Source organism: Eptesicus fuscus, chromosome 11 (assembly GCF_027574615.1).
Source record: "Eptesicus fuscus isolate TK198812 chromosome 11, DD_ASM_mEF_20220401, whole genome shotgun sequence".
Classification (NCBI taxonomy): Eukaryota; Metazoa; Chordata; class Mammalia; order Chiroptera; family Vespertilionidae; genus Eptesicus; species Eptesicus fuscus.
This window is the reverse complement of record NC_072483.1, coordinates 27,218,407-27,236,975: the sequence shown is the minus strand read 5'-3', so window position 1 is coordinate 27,236,975 and position 18,569 is coordinate 27,218,407. Positions and strand designations below refer to the sequence as shown.

General features: G+C 39.3%; 1 pseudogene; it reads right to left on the bottom strand.

The window, feature by feature from the left end:
- LOC129150794 (60S ribosomal protein L19-like) overlaps nucleotides 1-16,274 on the bottom strand; it is a 119,092-nt pseudogene extending 102,818 nt beyond the window's left edge.
- Nucleotides 16,275-18,569: the final 2,295 nt, after the last annotated feature.

The window sequence follows — 18,569 nt, the reverse complement described above, 5'->3', positions numbered from 1 at the left end:
GAATTCAGAAAAGTGCTATCCTTATGATGACAGTTTTATTATAAACAATTCAATTCAGGAAGAACCTAATGAAACACATAGGGTCAAGGTCTGGGAGGGTCCTAATCTCAAAACTTCTGTGACTTTTCCTTGTGGAATCAGGGCATATCATCCTCTCAGGATATCAATGTGTTAATCAGGGAATACCAGAGCTTTAATGTTCATAGTTTTTACTGAGGTTTTATTACATTGGTACACTTGGTTAAATCAATGGCCACATGAGTAAACTCAATTTTCAGCCCCTCTCTCCTCTCTGGGGTTTGGGCTGGTGTCAAATACCAACCCTGTAATCAGTGATTGTCTTTTTGTTGACCAGACCCCACACCTATGCTATATAGAGTTCCACTCTGAGTTACCTCATCAGCATAAACTCAGATGTAATCATGAATGACAAATACATTTCTATCACTGAGGACATTTCAAGGGTTGTAGAAGCTCCATGGCAGGAACCCAGGACAAAACCCAATTTTTTTATTATATAACATACCTCTCTTATATGTTAGTTGGGATTCTTGGTATGACTGTCTCCTAGTATTCAAATAAAGCCAGAGCCATCAAATTTAGCGAGAAATCTGACCAGGTTTGTAGTGACTTTGTGGGGACACTTAGACAAACTAGATAATGCTTAGGAATTGAAAGCCATTTGCTTTCAAAGTCACTTTCTTCTTGATTTAAATAAGTGCAGTAGTGTTGGTAATACATCCATTTTAAAAGCTATAATTTGAAAAATTCTCAAGCAAGACAGTCCTTTTGTACCTGTATTTACCTTTAAAGCACGCTTCATGCAAATCAACAAATTTCATCTACTCCAAAACTTGGTGCCATTCTCCAGATAAGGATCATTTCCACTGAAGCAGAAAGTGACTGTGCTCATTAGAACTGCAGAGAATGCAGGTTGGTGTTCCAGGAAACCACAGGCGGCACCACACGCTAGGTAGCCATTGGATGTGCTGTTTGCTTAGTCTTTCTCTGGCTGATGAATGATGTTCTACTTTGAAGAAATATGATGTAAGGTACAGATGCTATCACTGTTCACAGGAAACTGGCAAAAAAGTACTTAAGTGATTTTCTAAGTTTACTCAGAAAGCCAGTAGCAGAATTGGGTCAAAAGTCCCACGTTTTATTATTAATACTGACACAAAAGCATCTAGAAAAAAAAAAGGTTTTGAAGGGTTAAGTACAAGGTCTTAAATTGGTTGTTTTTATCCATTTGTTTACTTTTATGCCATTCCACCCTTTCCTAAATATCTTTGTAGATCACAGGTATATTTACTAATGCCTAAATGTTCTTATGCTTTTTAGAACTGGTTCATAACCTCTGTTTTTTTACTTAAATTTACTTTGCAAAAAGAAATCATTTCTGGATTCTCAACAATTGAGAGAGGAGGGGATTGTTTTAGTCCCCTGCCTAAAGCCCATTGGTTTTGTGGTAGAAGTGATTAGATAATCTGGGTGTGGTTCTGTTGTCCCATCTAACCCCTAGGTCTGTTCTGTAGGGATTTTCTTGTTTTTCTCTTAACTTTAATGAATAAGCAAATAACTCTTTCCTTCTTAAAGAAATTAAAAAGGAATTTTGGAAGCAGAGAAAAAAATTTCTGAATCTTTTACCTTTGCTTATTTTTCTAATTTCCTTATAAAAAATAGAATTAAATTTTATTTTGTAAAGGATGTTCTTAGGTCTGATTTTTTTTTTTTTCATTCAAAACACATTAGGTTTTTCGGATACTTACAAGTTCATAATTACAAATATATATCATTAAAACAAAGCTATATTAATTAATACAAAGCTGCCCCAGGGTCTAGTAGCTTTTGTATACCATAGCAAAACTACTTATAGACTCTTTTTCTCTTTTGTCTAAACATGTTGATTTCTTTCTTCAATTTTAATTTTGTAATTTAACACAAAGTACATTTTATAAATGTACACAATTAATTTAGACAACGTCAGTCATTTTACTAAATAATAAATCATAATTACAATGGCTATAGCTCGATCACCCAGGCATATTTTTTCTAGTAATATATATTATACAATATGTAGTTTAAACTCAACTGTTCGAGTATTAATTTTCATTATATGTTGTTTTCTCAAATAAATCCACCACTTCAAATTCAATACATAATATGAAAGCAGATAAAAGTGAATTGGGTTTTTTCTTAGATTACATTTGGTCTGAGGAAGAAAATACAAGTGTAAATTTGTGAGTTGTGTCACAATTCACATTTTAAAAGAAACTTTAGTTTGATCATTTTTAAGCATTTTGATTGTCATAATAGAGTTAGTGTTATGGCAGCATCTACTATATAGTATAATAAGCTAACACTAGTGTCTCCATTAGAGTCCCAGTACAGGAAAAGAATAACAGGCAGACACATTAAATGATTTTTATGGCATTAACTAACCTGGATCAACAAAAGATTTCCTAGTGGAAGTTTTAGGGGACCTCCCTTAATGATTGGATAAACATAGTTTGCAATAAGCATACTGACATAAGATAAATGGGTGCTTTTAGAGGTTTCTCAACCTCACCACTATTGACATTTTGGGCTGATAATTCCTTTTGTGGGAGAATGTCTTATGCATTATAGGATGTTTCAAAGCAATCCTGACCTCCACTCACTAGATACCAGTAGCATCCCCCCACTTATTGTAAAAACCAAAAATGTCTCCAGCATTGACAATGTTCCCTGGGGGACATATCATCCCTGCTTGAGAACCACTGGTTTAGAAGATGCTTGGAAATAGCTTTCATTCCACATTAAATATTTTTATGCTACTTTACGTGGGGTTTACTTTATTAATTGACTCAGCAAACATCTGCTTAATACTTTTGAGGCTCACATAGCCCAGACTCTGAGTGACTGGTCTCAAATTCCAAATTAATATAGTCTAACTTCATTTTTTATTGTATAAACCTAATAACCATTGCATTAACCAGAGGTTCAGATAGATTTATAATATTTTTAGGTCTCTATCAATCAGCTCTTATTAGTATCTTTGTCTAAACAAAGGTTTGGAAAGCTATGTTATAGTTTGAACAACAAAGAAATAGGAGGCAAAAATGTTAATTCTATTGTGGTTAGGCATATTTACCCAAAGGTCAATCTTGTCTATTATCAGATATAATAATTGGCTCGCTTGTGTAGCTGTAATTTTTCCAACAAAAACTACAACAGTTATTGTTGAGGGAATATCTTTAATAAGAGCATTCTGGGAGTTCAATGAAATATATGTCATTTCTACTGAAATCAGCCAAGTGGTTGGAAGAAATCGTGAGAATGTGAATGAAATTGGGAAAGGAGTTGGAAAGACTATTGGGACTGGTCATGTGAACCACAGAAATTGTTGCTTTTCTCAGCGTCCCTTCTACTGATGTCTAAAACAAGAGCCTGAGCTCATCTCTCCATTTCCCAGTTGTAATTACTTCATGCTGTTCTCTGAATATCTTCACCGGCCCTCTATCTTTCAGGAAACTCTACACTTTTGTCTTTACTCTAAATGCCAATATAGGCTATCTGCCAAAGAGCCTTACATGCTTGTATTATTTTTCATAACCTCTTTATTAAGCCCCTTTTCTAACCTTTCCTCTTATTAACTTTAACATTTTCAACATTCAAATTGCAAAAGCAAAGAAGTACTTGCTTACTTACCAGTTGGTTTTTTTGACTATGTAACAATAACCAAAACGGCACAAAACACTCATTTTTTAATTCCAGTCTGTCAAAAATCATAATGGATTAGTACTGGGATTGACCCTAAGGATCATCTGCTACAACTTTCCATCCAACTTTAATCAGCAGACACAAAATCAAACAAAACTGAAATTAAATTCTACCTCTATTTTATGTTATGGGAGTTACATTGAATAGATTCTTAAGTTTGCTGAGTCTCAACATAATTCTTTTCAATGGAAATAGGAAACCCTACCTTATAGGAACATCAGAGGTAATGTATTGAATTTTTTTTACACATAGCACATAATAAATATTTATTTTTCACTCATTTTCATCATTGGAATAAACCCTATAACAAATATCTGTAACTGGGATTCCTTACACACATTATAGCAATTTTATTTTAATTAAAAAATTTTATTAGGTAATATACACCCTGGTTAAAAATTCAAGCATTACAAAACATATTCAGTGAAAAAGCAAGTTTCCTATAAACAACTACTATTATCAGATTTTTGTGTAGTCAATTAGATAGTCTGTGAACACATAAACATACTCACATCTCACATGTACATTTTCTTGTTTGACACAAGTTGTGACAAAGTATGCATTACAGTCTTGCTTTTTTCTTTTTTTAATCCTTACTAGAGGATATTTTTCCATTGATTTTTTTAGAGAGAGTGGGAGGGGGAGTGACAGAGGGAGAGAGAAACATCAATGTGAGAGATGACATCGATTGGTTGCCTCCTGCACACACCCTGATGAGGGCCTGGTCTGGGGAGGAGCCTGCAACCGAGATATTTGCCCTTGACCGGGACTCAGGACTCTTCAGTATGCAGGCTGATGCTCTATCCACTGAGCCAAACTGCCTAGGGCACAGTCCTGCTTTTTAAATTTAGCATGAAACATATTTAAGTTTCTCAAGGTTCTTATATTATTGCCATGTTTTGTTTTCTAAACAGAAAATATCTTCAGTTTCTCTAATATATATATCTACACATGTATATCTGTATATCTATACCTTTATATCTATCTATCTATAGTTATCTATTCATATTTCTCACTGCCTTTAGACAGACACTTCTTTGTTAGTGCTCTAAACTCAGTACTATATAAAAAATACAGACCACTGTGAACACTCATTTAAATCCTCTTTGTTTCTGCTATAATAATATAGTTATTAAGCACAATACTTTATTTAGATAGTGTCTACACAAAACAGACTTTTTTATACAGTGTTTTGTTCATAAAACATCCTATACTAAAGGATATTAAAATGATCGAAACTATCAATATTTGGCATAAAATCACTCAAATTCAGGTGGAATATTCTCTGATAAACATTTAAAATTAAATCTTTAGTTCATTACAAATTGATTTTGATGTGCTGTAATGTAAAAACTAGCTTTATCTCATAATAATAATAAGATTAATGCAGTTAACAATAATCAAGCTGAAAGCAGCATGACAGGCAATTGAAATTCCTAGTGATTTCATAGTTCAGGTATACCTGAGATTCTAGATTTAAAAAGAAGCCCGTCTTAAAATTATGTTCCTTCAATGGTACATTAAATATGATTCTTCTTTGCAGAGATGACAATGATTATGAAAGTTTCCTATGAGTCTTGGGAACAAAAATAACTTCTTGAGAATGTGTTTTCTTTTAAATTAATTGACTCCATATCTTAAATTATCTACAATGATACAGACTAAGCTTTGCTTGTTGCTTCAACTGACCTTGTCTATTTTTAAATTAATTCTTATTCAACTCACATGATGAGAAAATAAAATAAAAATTCCCCAAAATAAAGTGGAGAATATCCCATTTTTTAAATCTTTAATCTAGGGTAAAGGTTTATAAACTGATGCACAAGGTTCACTAATGTAAACATCTGAGGATTTTGTAAAATATTACAATTGTACATATGTACTTTTCTTTTCCCAAGATCAAGGCCAAAAGTTTTCAATAATTCTCAAGGGAAATCCATGAAAATATGAAGTTAAGAAGTTATTGCTCTCAATAAAGAATCTTCTCTAGAGAAGAGTGCTAAACAGAGAGAGTGGTTCAAAGTTCTACCCATATTTCTGGGAGAAATTGGAAAGCAGATTAGTTAAGAATGCAGGTTTTTTTTTCTTTTCTATTTAATTTATTGTTGTGACACTGGTTAAAAAATTATACAGGTTTGAGGTGTACAATTTTACAACCCGTCATCTGTACACTGTATTGTGTGTTCACCACCCCAAGGGAAGTCTCCATCTCTCACCATTTTTCTTCCCTATATCCTTCTCCACCTCCTCCCACCCCCTTCCCTAAGTAATCACCACAGGAGGACATACAGATGGCTGATAGACATATGAAAAGATGCTCAAAGTCACTAATCATCAGATAAGTGCATTTTTAAACCACAATGAGATACCACCTCACACCTGTCAGAATGACTATCATCAATAAATCAACAAACAAGTGTTAGTGAGGATGTGGAGAAAATGGAACCCTCCTGCACTGTTGGTAGAAATGCAGGTTAGTGCAGCCATTGTGGGAAGCAGTATGGAGTTACGTCAAAAAATTAAAAATGGATATGTTTTATGACCCAGTAATTCCACTTCTTGAAATTTATCCAAAAAACCCAAAACAGAAATTCAAAAGAATATATGTACTCCTATGTTCATTGCAGTGTTATTTACAACTAGAGGCCTGGTGCACGAAATTTGTGCATGTGGGGGGGGGGGGGCTCAGCCCAGCCTGCACCCTCTCCAATCTGGGACCCCTTGGGGGATGTCTGACTGCCGGATTGGGCCTAAACTGGCAGTCGGACATCCCTCTGACAATCTGGGACCACTGGCTCCTAACTCCTCACCTGCCTGCCTGCCTGATTGCCCCCAACTGCTCCCCCCTGCTGGCCTGGTCGCCCCTAACTGCACTTCCCCACTGGCCTGGTCGCCCCTTACTGCCGCCCCTGCGAGCCTGGTCACCCCCAACTGCCCCCACCCCCGCTGGCCTGGTTGCCCCCAACTGCCCCCCCTGCTGGCCTGGTCACCCCACACAGCCTGCTCTTCAGTCATTTGGTCATCCCTCACTAATGCCCCTGCCAGCCTGGTCGCCTCACGCAGCCTGCTGTTCAGTTCTTTGGTCATCCCTCACTAACCCCCCTGCCAGGCTAGTTGCCCCATGCAGCCTGCTGTTTGGTCATTACTGCGATGGCATCCTGGACAATTTGCATATTCCTCTATTATTAGTATGGATAGGCAAGATTTGGAAGCAGCCCAAGTGTCCATCAGTAGATAAGTGGATAATAAAGCTACACAATGGAATACTACTGGAACATGGTTGGACCTGGAAAGCATTATGCTAAGTGAAATAAGCCAGTCAGAGAAAGACAAATACCATATGATCTCACTCATATGTGGAATCTAATGAACAAAATGCATCAACAAGCAAAATAGAGACAGACTGATAGATAGAAAGCAGGCTTACAGCTTTTGTGGGGTCAGCCTGGGGGGAATTGAGTGAAAAAGGGAAAAAAGAGAAGGAACTCATAGACAAGGCAAACAGATTTCTTAAGAATGCTGTAGAGAATAGCTGTTGTTGTTTTTGTTAATCCTCACTGGAGGATATTTTTCCCAATGATTTTTTAGAGACAGTAAAAGGGAGGGAAGGAGGGAAGGAGGAAAGGAGAGAGATAGAGGGATAGAGGTAGAAACATGGATGTGAGAGAGATACATCGACAGGTTGCCTTCTGCACAAACCCCAACTAGGTCTAGGATGGAACCTGCAACCAGGTACATGCCTTGACCAGGAATCCAACCTGAGACCCTTTAATGTGCGGGCTGACACTGAGGCACATTAGCCAGGGCTGTTTTGTTTGTTTGTTTGTTTGTTTTTTCCTAGATAGGTATTGTGATGGTTGATTTTTATGTCAATTTTAATAGGTAATAATAGCCAAAGACTTAATCAAATGCTAATCTAGTTATTATCAAGGTATTTTGTAAAGTTAACATCTACTATGAGTTTACTTGAAATAGAGAATATTGTCCTCCATAAAATGGGTGGTCCCTCATCCAATCAGTTGAAGGCATTAGTAGCAAAACTAAGAGTTTTGCCAGAGAATAAAATAAACTGCCTCAAGACTGCAATATCAACCCTTGCTTATGTTTCAAGTCTGCCTGCCCTACAGATTTCAGACTTGCCAGCCCCTATGATCATGTGAGTCAAGTTCTTTTTTTATTTTAATTATATTTTATTGATTTTTTACAGAGAGGAAGGGAGAGGGATAGAGAGTTAGAAACATAGATGAGAGAGAGAAACATTGATCAGCTGCCTCCTGCATGCCCCCTACTGGGGATGTGCCCGAAACCAAAGTACATGCCCTTGACTGGAATCGAACCTGAGACCCTTCAGTCCGCAGGCCAGTGCTCTATCCACTGAGCCAAACTGGTTAGGGCAATGTGAGTCAATTTCTTAAAATCAAACTATATATATATATATATATATATATATATATATATATATCTTTGATTTACTGGAGAATTCTGACTGATATTGATTTGTCGGTAAACATTAGAAATGGAAATAGTAATAGAAAGGATCAATGCATTTGGTTATTGAAACCTATAAAATTTTATTAACCAATGTCACCCCAATATATTCAATAAAAAAATACATTTGATGAGAAATTTTCTTAAGAATTCTAGCAGTACTAGGGCATTAAAAAAAAAAATAAAGTGGGACACGGATGGCAGGGGAGGTGGAGGGGGGTGTCAGAGAGCAACCAGAGGACTTGTATGCATGCATATTAGCATAACCAATGGACACAGATACTGAGGCTGTGGGGGCTTGCCCAGGGTGGGAATGGCTGGCGGGGGTGTCAATTGGGGAAAAAGGAGAAATATGTAAAACTTTAGACAATAAGTAAAAATAATAATAAAAAAATAGTGCCCACTATGAATCTCTAAAAAAATAAGAAATAAAATAAATAAATAAATAATAAATAAATAAATAAATAAATAAATAAAGTGGGGTGGGATGGGCTAGCACAGAATGGAGAGGTATCTCCTGAACAGATATTCAGAAATAACTCCAAACACCTGGCTGAAAACAAAGGAACCACTAGCTACTGAGGTGACATCAGAGGATCCCAGCCAAAAAAGTATTTAAAAACAGATAGCAACAGGCAGCAGGGTTATCAGTAGAAGATGGCTTCAGAGTTCCAGAGTCTGGAGGATTCCTATCACAGCTCTCATTGCTATGCAAGATTCAGGGTGGTTTTCCAAGCATCATCATTGTTTGCCAAGCATCATGAGACATTACAGTGCTCCTTGAGGTGCAATGAACACTGAATATCTAATAGACTTTAATATACTAATGTATTATTTTCTCATAATTCTAAAACATTGCACAGACAGTTTGACAAGTCTGGAAGAGTGTTCTCCCTTTGTGTGTGGCAGAAAGCTGTCAATCAATTCAAGTGTGTACAAGATAAGGGTGAGTACAAAAGTGTGTTTTCAACTGTAAAACAAAAAAATTCGCCATATCATGTTACTGCATGTTCTTCATACCAGGCTCATAAGTGACACTTTGGACAAGTGATACAGCTGAGAATGGCCAGAAAGATTGAATATGTTTGCACCATAGTTGTAGTTTCTTCTACCCAAATCCCCTTTATTTTGTAACTCTTTTCCTAATTAACAGTATCCTGGAAGTCCTGTAAGAAAGTCCAGTTGGAAAAAAGCCAACTAACAGCCATTATCATTTTTTAATATCAAACTCAAGCCAAAAATGAGACCCAATGTGTTGCTTAAGTTAGTTTTGTTAAGGGTTTGGGATAGCCTTTGATTTTAATCTTCAATTTTTAAAAACTTTGCTTCTTAAATCAAAAAGAGGAAGGGGTACGAAGAGGTCACAACAGGGGAAGGTTTTATTTTTAACTGTCACTGGTGAGTTTTCACTCATTCACCAGGGAAGGGTTTTGGTTTTAATAGCTGTGTTGCTTTGTTGATCGTGTGACCTATTTGCACTGGTCTTTCTTTTGAGTACCTAGGCAATGCTCTTTCATCTTACTGGCACATGGCTCAACCTTGGATCAATGCCACATTCCCCACCTTCATGAATGATTGACTCATGTAGCCTATTGCTAATAATGTGTACACTTGCTGGCAGATGATATTTATTTTGGACAGGGTGTAAAAAAAAAAACCAAACACTAAAAAACAAAAAAAAACCTTGAGGGTTTGATCAGGGCATGGTGGTACATAGCATCTGCGGCACATTTTCCAGAGACGAGATCATAGTCCATGTCCTCAGGTTACCCCTCACCTCCCCTTTGCATTGTCCTCCGAAGGGAGTGTTCAATTCACTTTATCATTCACAAGTTACCTCCGACTCAGCCTTGTCATTGCGATTCGTCACACTTACACTGTGTCCTTTCATGTGCTGTATCTCACTGAAGTCTGCACACACCACCGGTGCCCCAGGGTATACGCCTACAACAAAGATCTCCAACGCAGTTGAAAAGGAAACACCATAAAAGAAAAGAATAATGGTCACGGTTGCTACTAGAGGCCAGTTCTCATAAACCCAGCAGGTTTTCCTACTTCAACCACAGCCGAGTTCCAAGGGCAGCTAGCAACTCAGCAGCTCCAGGTACGAGTACGTATAGTCACACCATGGCATTCTCTTTGCTGCTTCTTTTATAGATCGTCTCAACTAAGCGGTAGGAAGAATATAGCTTCTTTGCGTTTCCTTAGCTCGCTGGAGAAATCTGTGTGAGGAGCAGAAGGTGCAGGCTGCCTTGCTTCCAGCAGAAGCAATAACTCTGCCCTCAGCCATGTTGTGGGGCTGCATTCCCATCTGGAAGATTCCATAACTCAGCTGTTGCTACCTCCATCTAATCAAGACTGGCCACACCCACGCTGCAGGATTCTTGAGTGCCTGCTATGGAACTGCACGGAACTCAACCTCTGGGAGCATGTTCGTCTCTCTTCCCAGGGGCCCAACCCTGGAGACTGATGGTCAATAGTTCTGGTGTGGGTTATGGGAGGCTGTTGTGAACAAGCATCACAGATGGTACTGATTTACTGCCCAGTATACAGTACTGCGTTTTGTTTCAGGGTGTGTAATTCTGGAAAAATCTTCAGGTAGGGCGATACTCAGTCACAACCTCAGCTGGGCAGCAGGTGGAGGAAGGGAGACTACCTTGTGGAGCGTACTGAACGTGTGCTAAGGAATGGACCACGTGCTTTATTCTTTAATCACGTTTAACTCTCACAAAACGCTGAGAAGTAGGCCTTATCACTTCATTTTAATCACAGGGGAAATGTTTTTCCTTCCATCATTTTCTCTACCTAGATTAGGGGTGAGATGAATTTGTAAGGGCATTGTCCTAATTTTTCCTGTGCTCACCGATCTACAAAATTTAAACAGTAAATTGGCATGGAGTACACAGTCATCAGTGTGTGTGTGTGTGTGTGTGTGTGTGTATGTGTTAATTTTCAGAGAATATGGTTCATTACATGTCCAATATTACTTCCCTATCAATGACATAAATCAGTTCTGTAGGTCAGAAGTCTGGGCAGGCTTAACTGGTTCTTCTGCTTTGGGTCTCACAAGGCCAGAGATGTCAGCCATCCTGGGCTCTTGTCTTGAAGCATGTGAGGTAAAGGGAAGGAGATGTGCTCATAGCAGATCCAGTTCCTAGTAGTTGGGAGTGCAAGATCCCCGATTCGGTGCTCCCTGCAGGCCAGGAGCCTCTCCCAGCTCCTTCAGGTCACCGCATTCCTGGTCCTGTCATCCTCTCCATCTCAAGCCAGCTCAGTGAGTCACCTTCACTCTCTGTCTTTCTGTTCTGCTGCTTCTCTTCTGACCTCCGTCAAAGAAAGTTGTCTACTTTGTGATTAGATTGGGCTCACCCAAGATATCCTTATCCTAAGGTAAGCAGATCAGCAATCTTAATTACATATGCAAAATCCCTTTTGCCATATAATGTATCAACCAGAGTTGTGTGTGATCCAGAGAGCAAAGATCATGAGGACCAAACTTCTGTCTACTATAACAAAGAGTAAAAACTTTCTGCATCAAGATTCCCTTCCACTGACTTCAGGTAATCATATTTGTATCGCGCGTGTGTGTGTGTGTGTGTGTGTGTGTGTGTGTGTGCACATTTCTAAAATTTATAGATTGATTTTAGAGGAATGGGGGAGGGGGAGAGAGAGAGAGAGAGAGAGAGAGAGAGAGAGAGAGGAGAGAGAGAGAAACATCAACTTGTTGTTCTACTTATTTATGCATTCATTGGTTGATGCTTATGTGAGACTGAACCCACAACTTTGGGGATGGCACTCTAACCAGCTAAGCTACCCGGCTAGGGCTATATATATTACAATGGACTTTTCTGATGCCTGTTTTCCTAAGGGTGTTCTAATATATTTTCTCCTTGCTTCCTTGAACTCCCTCACACCCTTCTCTTTCTTTAACACTTTAAAATCAGGAGACTTGCAACGTTTCAGCTAGGGCTGGCTGAAGTGGCTGGGAATAGAATCTTGTTTTCTTCCACTGGAAAAGGGACGATCCTTTGGAAGGCAATTTAAGGCTGGGCTCGTAGAATGAATGGTAGGCAGATTTGGTCCAGTGATTATTTCTGGGGGAATCGGGGGCTACAGAAGGTTTAGCCTGAGAAGGGGCTATGGCAAAGTACCAGTGAAAGTGTGAAAGTTTGGGGAAGGAGAGAATGGCAGCACAGATTACCTGGTCATGGTGGCCTAACAGCCACCCAGGGAAAGAGGTGGCAGAGGGAAGGTGCTTCCGAAGATCCCCTCTGGCTGCAATGTTTTGTCTACGCTCAGCCTCACTTCCTCTATCACACAGATCATCATTATGAAGTTGCAAACCTAACGGAGAGCTTCAAATGCCTCTAAAACATAAAAAAAAAGCACATTCCGAATGATCTTTTCAAATTAATTAATATCAGAAATTGGCAAAAGGGAGATATTCTTGTATCTTCCTTTTACACTTTTGCTCCTCTATTCCTTCATGCCCGACTCCTCAGAGACAACCCTGCTTGCCTGCATCTGGCTCCTCAATTCACCCTGAAGTTATTAAACTCCATCTGATAAAAATATATGTGTCTGTCTTATGACCAACACAGTTCTCATCTGCCTATGGCTGGGCATCAGAAAGCTTCATGTTCAAATGAATCACAACCATTTTCATATCTGAGTGGCTAGTGCAATCATATCCTGAATTAGCTATTCAGAACCCCATTTTCATATACTATCAAATGTTCAATGGCCTAGGGACAGTGGTTTGGGTTTTATATTCAACTTAGTATCCATTTGTCAAGTTAAATCGGGCTTGAAACTGGATGGTGAGACTTCAAGCAACTATTTAACCAATGGTCTCTCATTTTACTGTTTTAGATAGTAAGCTCTTAAGTTCAAGTTCCACGAGGAGTTACATTGCTTTGTTCAGCAACCAACAGAAATGAGAGCAAAAGTAAGTGCTTCATCAATGTATGGAGTGATGAATTTGAATATCGGGATACCTGTGAGCAGAAGGGTTACAAACATTTCTTTCATCTACAGGCTTTGCAAATATGCAAACAAATAATGATCATTTGGGGCCATCTAGTCACGTGAGTGTATATAGAACACATAGGTGTTTCTTATGTTTTATTTTCAGAACTTATGGAAAAGTAAAGTTCTTGCAAACAGGGTCGTACTGGTAGGAAAACATTTTTAGTATACTGTTTCACTTTGAACACTTTATTTTTTTCCCCCCAACAAGCAGTACCAATTGACTGCATTTTCATTTCTTTAGTGGGGAAGGCTTATTAGAAAAAAATGGATAAGGCAACACTAAGGAAAGCAATTAGCTTTGTATAAAACACAATGTACCATAGTAGTGTATGCAAACTCTAAATAAGGCTTTTTAGTTTCGAGCAACCAAAACACTTATGCCAACCTAAAAATAACTTTCTTCTCATTACTTTGAGTCCACAGTCAGCAACACCTAGAAGGACAAGAAAAAACAACCCGTAAATGGTTTCATAGATGTCCTGCAGAGAGGGTGAATTGTATGTTTTTAATTATACACATTAATGTCTCCCAGAAAAAAGTGCCCAATAACAATGCTTTCTCAAAGGTAATAATACTCCAAAATAAGCTCCAAAATAATCATTTAACTGTGTATTATATAGGAGGGCTTCGGAGCAGTGGAACATTTTCTAATTATCTGGCAAATACTGTTAGAGTGCATGCAAACTTTGCTCCTGAATGTTGTCCCTTAGGATGGTGTAGCTCTGGCTTCACCACATAACCTGTGGTCTAGCTAATGGGAAATAGTCTTGTGTAACGTGTGATACCTAAATACACGCACAGATGATGGATCATTCTCACGCATTGGAGAAAGAGCCTGGCCTATTTGTGATTTAAGCGCCACCTGTAGAGTCCACACAATACTACAAATATCTCCCAAACCCCGCTCTAGCCTCTGCCTTTCAGAACATATTACCATTAAGATTTGGTTCCTTCAGAATCATTTATTTTTCTCACCCTACATCCATTTGCAGTTTAGAAAAATCCTTTAAACTCTTACTCATCATTCTCATTGTAATGGAGTAAGACTATTCATCATCTGCAAAATGAAAATCAACTAATGTTCCCGGCTGGGGATCATACTTTAGAGGAGAGTGAATGATCAGGGCAGTTCCAAGCATGAGGCCCTGGATGGTGATAGTACCTCTGGTTACTTCTGGCAAAACCTGAACGCTGTGGAAAGAGACTTGATAGCTGCAGGACAAGCAAGATGGAGATAGAAAAGAGGTTATCAAAGAGAGAGAAGACCCCTCTTAGATGGTTACGAACTGCATTCCCACTTCCTTTTTGACTGTAGAGAAACTTTAATTATGCGGCAGAATAATACCAAGTGCCATTATTTTGACTCAGTCAGAGGAGATATGATATTTTAAAAAATAGAACAATTCCCATTGTGTTCTCAATCATCATGCTACTCATTCTGCATCCTTCCCCATAAAGGAGCAGAGCCTGTCTTTCCTGAATGCATAGCAATAGGATACTTTTGCTAGAGCACTTTATTTTGTGACAGAAACTGTATTATTTATTAGCCTGTTTATCAGGTTTAAAATGTACAGGTCTCCATCCAAATGTAGAAAATCTATAAATTTTGTTACTTCTCTGTAACTGAACTAAATTTTCTGAAAGTCCCAAGTTTCACTGCTGAACACAGAAAACGTATTGACTCATTCTAGAAATGCTATTTTCTTTTCATTTAAATGGTGCCATCCGGGGACACGCAATCTCTTCAGATTTGGGATTGCTTATTTCCATTCTGCTTTTCAAGATGATGCATAGGTGTGGGAACAAAGCGACAAAGCATCACGAGACTGGCCCACATGTGATTGGTCAGGCAAAACTGTGAAAGAAACGACCTTAACATGGCCCAAATTCTCATTGGCTACCTGTCCTGTGCAGCACACCTTTCTGGGTTATATGACTCAGAAACAATCCCACACCCACCCATCCACTGTGTTTGAGCTATCACTCTGTAAGATGTAGAAAGGTGGTAGCAACGAGGATGGGTCTTGTCCACAGAAATGCAAATTTTGCTAAATTGTGTTTTGTCTAGCGGAATGAAATTGATTATTATTCTGATATTGAAGATTTTGGCCTTTGTTGCAAATTTATTTTAGCAATTCTGATTACTTAAGTAGGTGTGTGTCCTTTGAATTCTTCTTTGAAATACTTGTAGCATATTCCTCATTCTCTCACTAATCTTACCTTATAATAGACAAATATGCAAATTGAACGCACCTTTGCTACGCCCAAGCCACGCCCACCAACCACGCCCACCAACCACGCCCACCAGGAAACCAGCAGGGAGCCTGCACGGATCGCAGGCAACCACCAGGGGGTCGGCTCCTACTATCCGTAGCAGGGACGCTGGGTGCGGCCGAGCCCCAGGCCGGGAAAGCCTTGGGCGGAAGCTTTCCCGGCCTTGGGCACCAGCAGGGAGCCTGCACGGATTGCAGGAAACCACTGGGGGTCAGCTCCTGCGATCCCTAGCAGGGACTCTGGGTGAGGGCGAACCCAAGGCCACCACCCAGGGCCAAGCCCTGACCCTGAAAGAAGGCAGAAGGCGCTGGCCACAGCCAAGGCCTGGATCCCCGGTGCCGGCAGAAAACTGGTGCAGGCAGCCAGGTGAATGGAGGTCTATTGCACGAATCTTTGTGCAAATGGGCTACTAGTTAGTTACATAAAACGTTTGACACATGGTCATTTTACGTCTACATGAGAGCCATGTTTTAACTCTAACAAGTCATTCTCTGACGGCTGCCAATTATCTCTGAGTGTAACTGCTCTTCCCTGGTCTCTGGTGTTGACCCTGTTCTTGTATTTACTGTTTCAGTTCTCACTGGTGATGTCATTAGAAGTCTGTTTTCCTAACATGATTGGAGTGCAGGGGTCCCCACCTTGCTACTCTTACCTCCACTCTCACTGGTAATAAATCCTCCAGCTAGTCCCTGGCATTCATCTGCTAATATGCCCCTCATGGCTACTGGTGAATCTGAATGTCACCTTCCATGCCCCTAGTAGAGGCACATAAGAATTGCTTAATATCTGCATCCGACAGGGCAAGAGAATCAGGATACAATCTCTGACAAATTTTTCTCTGCCTTAGCTGTGGTACATTTATACCATGGAATACTATGCAGCAGTTAAAAGGTAGGCCCTGTTACACTTTGAGATAGCATGGAGGGACCTGGGGAGTATTATGCTAAGTGAAATAAGCCAGTCAGAGGAAGACAAGTATCACATGATCTTACTTCTGTGTGGAATCTAAAGATCAAAATAAACTATTGAACAAAATAGATCCAGAGACATGGAAGCATGGAATAGACTGTCAAATCTTAGAAGGAAGGTGGGAGTGGGTGGAAAGAGATGAGCCAAATAACTTGTATGCATATATGCATAACTCCTGGGCACAGACAATAATGTGGTGAAGGCCTGGGGTTGCGTATGGGCTAAAGGGGTCAATGGTGAAAAAACAGGGGACATATGCAATACTTTCAACAATAAATATATTTTAAAATAACAATTATCTGCCTTAACTCATTTTATTGACATTCTTACTCTATTCACATCTGTAGATATAAGGATATTCTTTAAAACAATTTCATCTCAGAGTTTCAAATGGACTTGGAATTAGGAGATGTTCTCCATTCTCCTGAAATTGTCTATTTTTCTTTTTTGTTTAACTTTTCCTTTTTGGGCCAGCACCTCTGAATGACCCTTGTAGCATCTTTACCTGATTCTCACTGTCCCAAATCTTTCTTCCCATAGAGCACAGTGAACTCTAACCTCGTTCCCAGTAGGCAAAGACTTTCCTTTCTCAGTTTATCAATTTCTATATATAGGACCACATGCTTTTGATAGTAAAAGGTGCTTTGGAGTTCAGATGCTATTCCACCTCTTGACAAATACAACCATCATTTATGTCACTACAAACTCAAAAACAGCCCTAGCTGGCTTGGCTCAGTGGATAGAGCATCAGCCTGCGGACTGAAGGGTCCCGGGTCCGATTCTGGCCAAGGGCACATGCCTGGGTTGCGGGCTCTATCCCCAGTAGGGGGTGTGCAGGAGGCAGCCGATCAATGATTCTCTCATCATTGATATTTCTATCTCTCTCTCTTTCTCCCTTCCTCTCTGAAATCAATAAAGAAATATATATAAAAAACAACAAACAAACACACAAAAAACTAGCTAGCCTTGAAATTCAAGATTGAAAAAAATAATGCCTTTATCTAAGGCTGTACTAGTCTTCTCCAACCCTGAATAAAAGAAGTATATTGAGCCCTGGCTGGGTTTGCTCAGTGGTTAGAGCCTCAGATTGCACACTGAAGGGTCACAGGTTCAATTCACAGAGAAGAGCACATACCTGGGTGCAGATTCGATCCCCCACCCCAGGTGTGCATGGGAGGCAACCAATGGATGAATCAATGAGTCTATCTTACATTGAACTCTCTCTCTCTCTTTATCTCTCTTTCCCCACTCCCTCTCTCCCTTGCACTCTCTCTGTAAAAACAAAAACAAACAAAAAAGGGAAAAATATTCTCAGTGAGGATTAACAATAACAAAAAGAAGTATGAACAATGTCTCAGGGAGTATCTTAAACATACTGTATCTCTTTTGAGCCCAACAACATATCTATGGCAAAAGTATGACTTACATGTAAGAAAATAAACATGCAGATGCTATGTAGCTTGCCTGAACTAATAAGCTTACATAGCTACTAAGTGATAGTGCTAAAATGTGAATGCAGGGCTGCTTAACTCTTTCCTTTTACACAAGGCTGCATTTCATAATTTAATAGATAATAAAATAAAATTATAATATCCATTCACAGCTGTCTGTAAAACTCTACTGTGCTGTAGTAGTTAGAATAATGAGCTCCCCCAAATGTCCTAATCTCCAGAACCTGTGACTATTTTATAGCTTACATGGCGGGGCAGGGAGGGGTGCTAAAGTTTTATATGGAATTAAGGTTGCTAATCATCTAACCATAAAATAAAACATTATCCTGGATGATCCTAACGGGTTCAGTGCAATCATGTGGGGAATGTGAGGTGCAAGAGGGAAGCAGAAGAGTCAGAACCAGAGAGATGGAGTCATGAGAAAGACTCGACCAGGTACTGCTGGCTTTAAAGATGAAAAGGGACTATGCCCCCAGAAACGTGGGCAGCCTCAGAGGGTAAAGCTAGAGTCTCCCCAGAACCTCCTGGGTTGGAGGAGGTTCCTTAATTGATTGAGCTCTGGGAGACCCGTTTCTAACCTCTGACCTTCAGAAC